This window comes from Sus scrofa, chromosome 8 (assembly GCF_054392235.1).
Source record: "Sus scrofa isolate SSC_HxYL_T2T_F1_AM1 chromosome 8, Sscrofa_HxYL_maternal_Yorkshire_Landrace_v2.0, whole genome shotgun sequence".
In the NCBI taxonomy this organism is placed as follows: domain Eukaryota; kingdom Metazoa; phylum Chordata; class Mammalia; order Artiodactyla; family Suidae; genus Sus; species Sus scrofa.
This window is the reverse complement of record NC_139390.1, coordinates 74,920,264-74,929,786: the sequence shown is the minus strand read 5'-3', so window position 1 is coordinate 74,929,786 and position 9,523 is coordinate 74,920,264.

The following is a 9,523-nucleotide window of genomic DNA, read 5'->3' as shown; positions in this document are numbered from 1 at the left end:
GGAAGCAAAATCTTTCTTTAGGAGAAACAGAAATCTTAGGGAATAAATTAGACTGCTGGCAGTGAGGTTGTGGAATGCCAGAACAGACCTCACAGGCAAATATAACAGGGAAGAGGAAATGCACTGTAAAAAAATTAGTCTTAGAAAAGGAGAGTATTTCTTCCCAGTTCTAGATCAGTAATGAACTGTAGAACTAAATAAGTCTAACAGAAGAAAAGAAGCAAAATCTCTAACAGCAGCAGACTGGCACACCTCTCCGAGCAGCAGTTAGGATCCAGAACACAATGGAAAGTGCCCTCTTAAAGTCACCAGTAAAGCTCATGGTAATAGTTCTTAGGGAAACCCCCCTTCAAAGACTGAGATGGTTATAACCAGTGGTTACAAAATATGAGATAGATCTGTGAGGGGAAGACAGAGAATACAGCCCAAACTTCTCAATGTATTATTAGATACATTTTCAAAGTAATACAATCATTGTAAGTAGAATATATATGTGTCCAGAATCTCACCACCACTGCTACCCTTCTGGTTAAAGCCAAGATAACTGCAATCGGTCCCTCACTGTTCTCCCTACTTCTACCTTCACACCCGCATTATTCATCCTTGGTAGAGTAGCCAGAGTGACACTTTCAAAGCAGAACATGACAATCCTCTGCTCCAAACCCTCCAGTTACTACAACTTTTGTATATAAGTAGGGGCAAGTATAAGTTTGTGAAACAAATTTGATAAACGTTTTAGCAATCACTACACAAGACAAAACATCTTCAATCCAGCAGCTCCACTCCTAGGTGTATAACCAACAACAACCAAAAAATGTGTATAAAAGTATTCCCAGCATCACTAAACTGGAAAAAGACAGAAACCAACCAAAGAAGCATGTCAAAGTATTAGGAACTCAACTGGGCCTTCTCACAAGTGATGGGGGAACAGCAGAAGGAAACAAACCAAGACATGAGTAAACCAGGGTAGAAAATGTCTGTCATAAAGAAATGCAGTTCAAGACCTGAAAGATAAAAACATACAGAAACATTGTTGTGAGGAGAACACTGGTCCTCAGCAGGCACAAAAGACCTGACTCCCAATGTTCAGGATTCTGGTGAGGTTGGTGAAGATCTCCAGCTGGGAGAAGTATGGGGATGGGAAGGAAATCTTCTCAAGGGAGCACTTTTCCCAGGTCAGCTCTTGTGCAACAAGAGGATCCCATGCGCCGCTGTGTCAGGGGACACAAAATGCTCCTGGGAGACAATGCAGACTGTGGCCAGTGGAGCTCACTCAGCATCACAGCAGGCTGCCAGAAGCTTGGAACTCAATGGGGAAAATGAGTGGAAAGAGTTGGGGAAAAATGGCATTTCAAATAAGATCTGGTTGCTGCAGAAGCCACCTGAAATGTCTAAATGTCAGTAAAGCAGATGGTGTTCTTTGACAGAAGGGAGTAGGCAGGTGGTGTTTTCCTCTATAGCTGTTGAATTTCTAATACAAACTTAGCCTCTTGATGAGATATGTCCTTATATTGAGTATAAGCACACTGGGCTTGGGGTCCAGACGTCTGTCAAGGTTGAACAGAGATTTTCTCATTTATTCCCAAGTTCTCCTCATTAGTACATAATGAAAATCACCAACTATGAATGCACCACAGCTGTTGTCATGATGCCAAGGAACAGAGGATGCAGTTAGGGTAAGAGTAAACATACTTCAGGCAGAATCACTAAGCCATAACATAGTACTTTAGCCAGAAACAGTGGAGGATGAACGAGCATTGTAGGGGCTCAGGATTTCACTAGACAACGTTGCTCATCTGCCTTACAGAGGTGAACATCTGCATTTGTGCAAGCTAAATAACTCCAAACTGTGACTGTGATAAACCCCTAGTCTGTTGTCATAGTCATATCATACAGCAGTTGCCCACATGAGCTGTTTTCCTTTTGTCTTACACACATGTGGTTTTGCCATTTTCAGAACAGATTACTACCCAAGTGGATATGTAAATTGTAGTTGATAATTTGAAAGCCTTTTGCAAATTTATATAATAGTAAAATAAATAAAATCTCATTTTTTTCTAGTCAGTCTGAAAAGAAAGCTTAACATTATAGGCTTTGGTTATGAAGAGATTAGGAAACTTCATTTTCTTATTTAAGCACTAATTTGTAAATAGATGTTTTTTTTTAAAGCGATCTAATTTATATGCACATAGAAGTTTGCATTCATATTCATTTCAGGAATGAACCACTTAGAAGATTACTTTGGCATCCAATATAAATGTGAATTTAATATATGCTAATCAGATATATCTAATTTTACTGATATATCTATCATCATTGATAAAAATATTTCAATAGCTTGGTGATATTCTAACATTATATAGTTTTATGACCTCTGTTTGAAAGCATATAAGGATGAAACATATGCTATTTTTTTCCATTCAGGTCATTGCATTTTTTTGGATAATGCTCATAATGAAAAAAAATTCCTTACATAGAAATTGCTTCCGGTAAACATCCAATTAGAGATCTGTCCCCTGTCGTCTATAGTAATAGATGCTAAATCTGTTTTGCCTATCACAAAACAGACTGTCTTTTTATAAAAGCAAATAATCTAATCCTAGTATTCCAGGACATGATTTAGTTTCCCAGAGTCCCTCTTATATTGCAGACATAACCAGATGTAATTCTTCATATGTATGCCAACCAGTGTGTAATTCAATAGGCCTATCCTCATCATCCCCGAGCCAAAATATTTTTTAAAATGCTGTTACACTAATAAATGGATTTAGCAAAATTAAGGATCAAAAATCAACACACAAAGATGAGTTAAGTTTCTACACACTAATAATGAACACTCCAAAAAGGAAATTGAGAAAGTAAGGTCATTTATGATATTTTTATTTATATATATATATTTTTTGTCTTTTTAGGGCCACACCCATGGCACATGGAGATTCCCAGGCTAGGGGTCTAATAGGAGCTGTTGCCGCCGGCCTATGCCAGAGCCATAGCAACACCAGATCCAAGCCGCATCTGTGACCTACACCACAGCTCAGGGCAACACCGGATCCTTAACCCACTGAGCAAAGCCGGGGATCGAACCCGCAACCTCATGGTTCCTAGTCAGATTCATTTCTGCTCTGCCATTATGGGAACTACATTTACAATAGTTTTAAATACTTAGGGATTAACCTAACCAAAAAGGTGAAAACCTTGTACACCCATTGATGAAAGAAATCAAAGATACAAATAAATGGAAAAGTCATCCCATGTTCATGAATTGGAAAACCTAATATTGTTACAATGTCAGTATTATCCAAAGCTATCTATCCCTATCAAAATCCCAATGGCATTTTTTTTGCAGAAATAGAAAATGCATTCTAAAACTCATATGGAGGAGTTCCTGTTGTGGCACAGCAGAAATGAATTCAACTAGTATACATGAGGATATGGGTTCAATCCCTGGTGATAGCTCAGTGGGTTGGGGATCCAGTGTTGCTGTGGCTATGGTATAGGCCAGCCGCTATAGTTCCTATTCGACCCCTAGCCTGGGAACTTCCATATGCCATGGGTATGGCCCTAAAAAGCAAAAATAAAAACAAATAAAATTCGTATTGATTCTTAACAGACCATGAATAGCCAAATCAAGCTTTAAAAAGAACAAAGTTGGAGGTCTCACACTTCCTGCTTTCAAAACTTATTACAAAGCTACCATAAGAAAACAGTATGGTACCAGCATAAAAAAAAGGCATACAGACCAACATAGTAAAACAGAGAGCCCAGAAACAAACCCTTATGTATATAGCTAACTGCTCTTTGACAAATGTGTCAAGGCTATTCAATAGGAAAATGATCGTCTCTTTAGCAAATGATACTATGAAAACCAGATATCCACATGCAAAAAAATGAAGTTGGACTTTTAGACTATATACAATTAACTCAAAATGGATTAAAGAGCCAAATGTAAGACCCCCAAACTATAAGATTCCTAGAAGAAAACATAAGAGAAAAGCTTCATGACATTAGATATGACCATTATTTCTTAGATATGACGGCAAAAACAGAAGACAAAAGCAAAAATAGAGAAATGAGGCTACGTCACATTTAAAAATTTCTGTGCATCAAAGGACACAACCAACAGAGTGAAGGGCAGTATATGGACTGGGAGAAAAGATTTGCAACTCATTTATCGGATAAGGAGTTAATACCCAAAATAAACAAAGGAACAACCTCAACTGCAGCAACAACAAATTAAATTACTTGATTAAAAAATGGGCCAAGAACTTGAATAGATATTTCTCCAAATAAAATTTATAAATGACCAAGAAGTATATGAAAAGAGCCTCAGCACCACCAATAATTAGAGAAATGCACATCCAAACAATGAGATGTCACCTAATACCCATTAGGATGACTACTACCAATAAAACAGAAAATAAACGGTGCTAGTGAGGATGTGGAGAAATTGGAACCCTTGTGGGCTTTTAATAGGATTGGAAAATGGTGAAACATCTCTGAAAAACAGTATAGCAATTCCTCAAAAAATTGAAAGTAGAATTGTCATATGATCTTGGAGTCCCAAAGTAAGTGAAAGCAGAGCATTGAAGAGATTTGCACACCATGGTCACAGCAGCATTATTCATAATAGCAAGAAGTGCTATCCATTGACAAATGAATAAATAAAATTTAGTATATAACTGAGGCAGACTATTATTTAGTCTTAAAAATCCTTTCATATGCTACAGAATAAATGAAATTCAGGGCATTACACTAAGTCAGTGACAAAAAGAAATCCTGTCTGATTCCATTCATATGAGATATCTAAAGTACTCAAATTTGTAGAAACAAAAAATAAAGTGGGAGTTCCCACTGTGGCTCAACAGGTTAAGATCCTGACTAGTATCCATGAGGATGCAGGTTCCATCCCTGCCACGGCTCAATGGGTTAGGGATCCGGTGTAGGTCACAGATGCAGCTAGGATCTGTTGCTGCTGTGGCTGTTGTGTAGGCCTGAAGCTGCAGCTCCAATTCGACCTCTAGCAGAAGAACTTCCATATACCACAGTGAGGCTCTAAAAAGAAAAAAAAAAGAAAAAGAATGGTATTTTCTAGGGACTTAAGAGGGGGAAAATGGGGAGTAATTGTTTAATTGATATAGAGTTTCAGTTTTACAAGATGAGAAAAGCTTCATCAGTCTGTTGCATAACAATGTGAGTATACACACACACACACACACAAAAAGTGCTTAAGATGGTAAATTTTCCTTGCAGGTGCACTTTTTTATTTGAAACTTGTTCATTATAATATGCATGAATTGCTATGCAGTTTTCTAATACTTATGCTTTTTATCCAGGCAGAGACTATGGTAATGGGCATACCTTAGGTGCAAAATTTAAGGAGGTGCCAAAACTCAGTAGTCAAGATAATATTTTAATGTATTATTTTTTTAGAGATCAAAATTAATACAAAAAAATATTCCTTGAGGAACCAAATATTAAAATTGAAATATAGACAGGATCAGTAAAGTGCCAAGCCAAGCCAGATTGGAACCTGAGGCAAATGGAAAAATCAGTAATAGAGATCTAGAGTTAAACCTTTTTGTCTCTACCACTCTCAGATGATCTTGCCATGATCTTACTAACAAGACTGAATTTATCTGATCCAAACCTCATCTCCTTTCCTCCCATTCACCTGAGAGCTCTCAGAATCTCCACTTTTCCTTTATTCCCACATCCAAGGTGTTCTTCCTACAGAGATCTGGTATATTTGGACTCATCTTATTTCCCAGTATACGTTCCCTGATCATGTTTTCTGTGGATGGTTGCAACCACAGTCTCAGACACTCAAGATTGAATGTGTTGTTGTGATTTCCACCTTCTCCCTCAACAGCTACATCCGTGAAACTGTAAATTCTAATTGTAGATTCTAACTCAGTTCCTCATTTCTATTCCAGCTGCTGCTTTCTCCATATTTAACATAACAGCTGTGTTTGCTACTCCAGTCTGCTGCCAGTTAAATAGCATTACAGTGCATCTTTACCGAGCCATGCCTTTGCTGCTGTAGTTTAAGCTCTGGAAGGGATTTTCTTTTTCTCTACACTTAAGGGCATTTTAGCCAGTTCCTAAGAGCCAGTCACCTCTTCCATTAAATCTTCAGCAATAAATAAATCTGGAAATAATCCCAGACTCTCTATGACTAAGGAATTTTTATATCAGTCACATGTGATTTAAATCCCTAGTTTTGGTCTTAGTGTAATGACTGTTACCTCTTATAGATTGTAAGCTCCTAGAAAGCAAGGTCCATGTACACATTCCCCAAACCAAGCAGAATGTTGAAACTTTCTATGTATGCATGTGAGTGTGTGATGATTGGGAGAATATTCACCTTGAATCTCCTTACCTAGTGATTTCCCCGTAGTATACATTACATAACACCAGCCAATTAAATGCTGTTGGCCCTGAGGAGAAAACAGAGGTTCATGAAATGTCACAATGAAATGTCTCACTAGGGAATTGAATATTTTTAAAATTTGTTTACAGGTTAGAGAGCTAAAATGTTTTAAAATATTCAACATGTCCTCAGCCCTGGGGAACTACTAGAGTGTAAGCAAATACATTAAAACTGTCATCTTAAAATAGTTATTTTTCAAGCTTATGAAAATGATTATCACAAGTGTGCTTCTGAGAAGAGCAGGAAGTGTTTACTGAGTTAAACTCAATAATAATCTACTGAAATTATTTTGGAAGAATTTTGCACATGGTACCCACCATTATATCTATACAAAACAAAAACATTTTTACCTTTCACAGTAATGAGTTGACTTATGGACTTCTAGCTGGAGAAATGGCATTTCTAATTTCCCAGATATTCCAGGGGGAAAAAATTACTCCTAAAAAAGAAAGAGAGACATGCAGAAAATGGCTTACAAAGATCTAAATACAGTTTTAAGAAATAGCTACTTGACAAGTATTTATTGAATACTTTACTCCACTGAGCACTTGGGAGGTATCTACAAAGAGTATCGTTAATCTTTATTTGGACAAAACTAAAGAGAAATCTAGAAAAAAATATAAACATAAATGTACACTTGAGTAGAGCAACACTATGATGGAAAACAGGTGAATCTTGGAATTCAAGTACAACTTGGATCATTTCAGGTACTAGACTACAACAATACAGGTGAACCGACAGATATTTAGAATTTTCAAATTATAATTTTCTTCACTTAAAGGTATTATTCTAGAAATATACAATAATACTATCCAACAAATATTTAACCTATATTCTATAAACATTTGAGTCATGATATATATTTGTTGAGAATTTAAAAATAATTGAAGTCCCTTAGTTTTATGTGTACAATCATTCAACCATTAATCATTTCATTCAAGAAATATTTTTAAATGCTTATTATGTTCCAAAATGGGGCCCAGGTATGAATAATTTTAAAAGCTCCCCAAGACATTGTGAAGGACAGTAATGATTCAGATAGACTGTCTGAGGGAGTTGCAGGTTTTCCAGCATGAGTGTGCAAGAATCAGCTGATCAACTTGTAAAAACAGCAACATTATCATTTATCCAGGTGTTAGAAAAATTCTGGTAATCCATAATCTTCACAAGTGACTCCAGCCCTTCAGCTTTTGGGGGTTGAACCAAATCCCACATTGAGAACACTTCCCTAGTACCAGAACTGGTGCAAAGGCAGTTCCACTTCAGACCATAGTGGAAATCTGGGACCCACCGCATTCTCTAACCACACACAATAGGAAAAATGAAAAAAAAATCACAACTGTTTTTTAATATTAGATAACAGGGGGTTGTAAGACATACCTTAGAAGAAGTAAGCAGAAAAGGTGAGTCTTTCATTGACCCTGGCTTTCTGCCTAAAGGCACTTTCTGAATTCTAATGCAGAGGTGGGGAGATGCCACCAACAGAAGAGACATCTGACTTACTTAAGAGACAGAGATTGCAGCTGCAGAGGGCAAGGCACCTGAAATTTGTGGGAAAAGTATCAGAAAGGAAGGAACTTTAAAGCAGGTTTGACAAATTTTGAATAGGGGTCCCAGTAAGCCTTTGACTTGACACATATCTGATTAGGAGTAAACTTCATACCAAGCAAAGAAAAAGTGCAAGATGACCATAATCTGAAAAATTCTGAACTTGCACATGGCTGGGTCCCTATCAGATAGACCTCATTGAACACATAGGAATTCAATACTGAAACCTAAAAGGTCATGCCTCTAGTCCTAGATTAAAGGCTATGTTAGAATTATCATTACAAACCTTAAAAATAAGCCTTGAAGAGTTCTCCGGTGGCTCACCAGGTTAAGGATCTGACATAGTCACTGCTGTGGCACAGGTTCAATCCCTGGCCCCAGAACTTCCACAGGGTGCAGGAGCAGCCAACAAAAACAAGAACAAAAAAACAAACGAGCCTTGAAAAGACAAAAAGTATATTAACTTTTTGTCAAGACCAACTTCAAGACCCTTTGAAAGAAGGTCACAAATATCACATTGATAATCCCTGGTATCTATCAAGTTATAAGACATTAGAGTGACAGAAAAATGTGATATACAACCTAAAGCAACATTATTCAGGAGAAAGACAGAAACAGGAGTCATAATGGAATTAACAGATAGGACTTTCAAACCAGTGTTATGTACATGCTTGAGAATTTAAAGGAAAATATGAATACAGTGAAATAACAAAAGGAAGATATAAAAGATTTTTAAAAGGAACTTCTAAAGGTGATAAATACAATATTGGAAATGAGAAAATCACTTGGATGGAATTACCAAAAAAATGACCAGTAAACTTGAGCACATGGTAGTAAAAATTATCCTAAAGTATAGAGATGACCAAAAAAAGAAAAAGATATATCATTGACTTGTAAGCAAAAATCAAGTAGTCTAATATACCTTTAATGAGAGTTCTAGATGAAAAAGAAAATGGCAGGGAGGCATAAAAATATTTGAAGGAATTGTGGCCAGAATTTTCCAAGTTTGATGAAAACTATAAATTCATAGATTGAAGAAGTTTAATGAATTCTAAACAACATAAACACAACCAAGTCGTATCATAATCAAGTTGATTAAAACAGATTAGGCAAAAAACAGGAAAAAAGTCAGTAGAAGAATCACTACTTAGAGAAAAAAAACAAGAGAATGTTTGCAGACTTCTCACCAGAAACAATTCAAACTAGAAGACCATAAAATGGCATTTTTAAGTGCTAAGAACAAAACCAAACCCAAAATGGTTAACCTAGATTATGTTGGTGAATTCAATTTGTTACAATTTTGTTAAGGTTGTTTTACGTCTATGTCCATGAGGCCTATTGTCTGTAATGTAATTTTTAACTTTTTTTGTAATGTCTCTGTAAGGTTTTAATAATAGAATTACACTGGTTTTATAAAATGAGTTAAAACATTATTTCCTCTTTATTTTTAAGTATTTATTTAATGTTGTTATTCTTTCTTTCATAGGCATTTGTTAGAACTTACTCATGGGCCTGGAGGGTTTCTTTGTGAAAAATCATAAAACT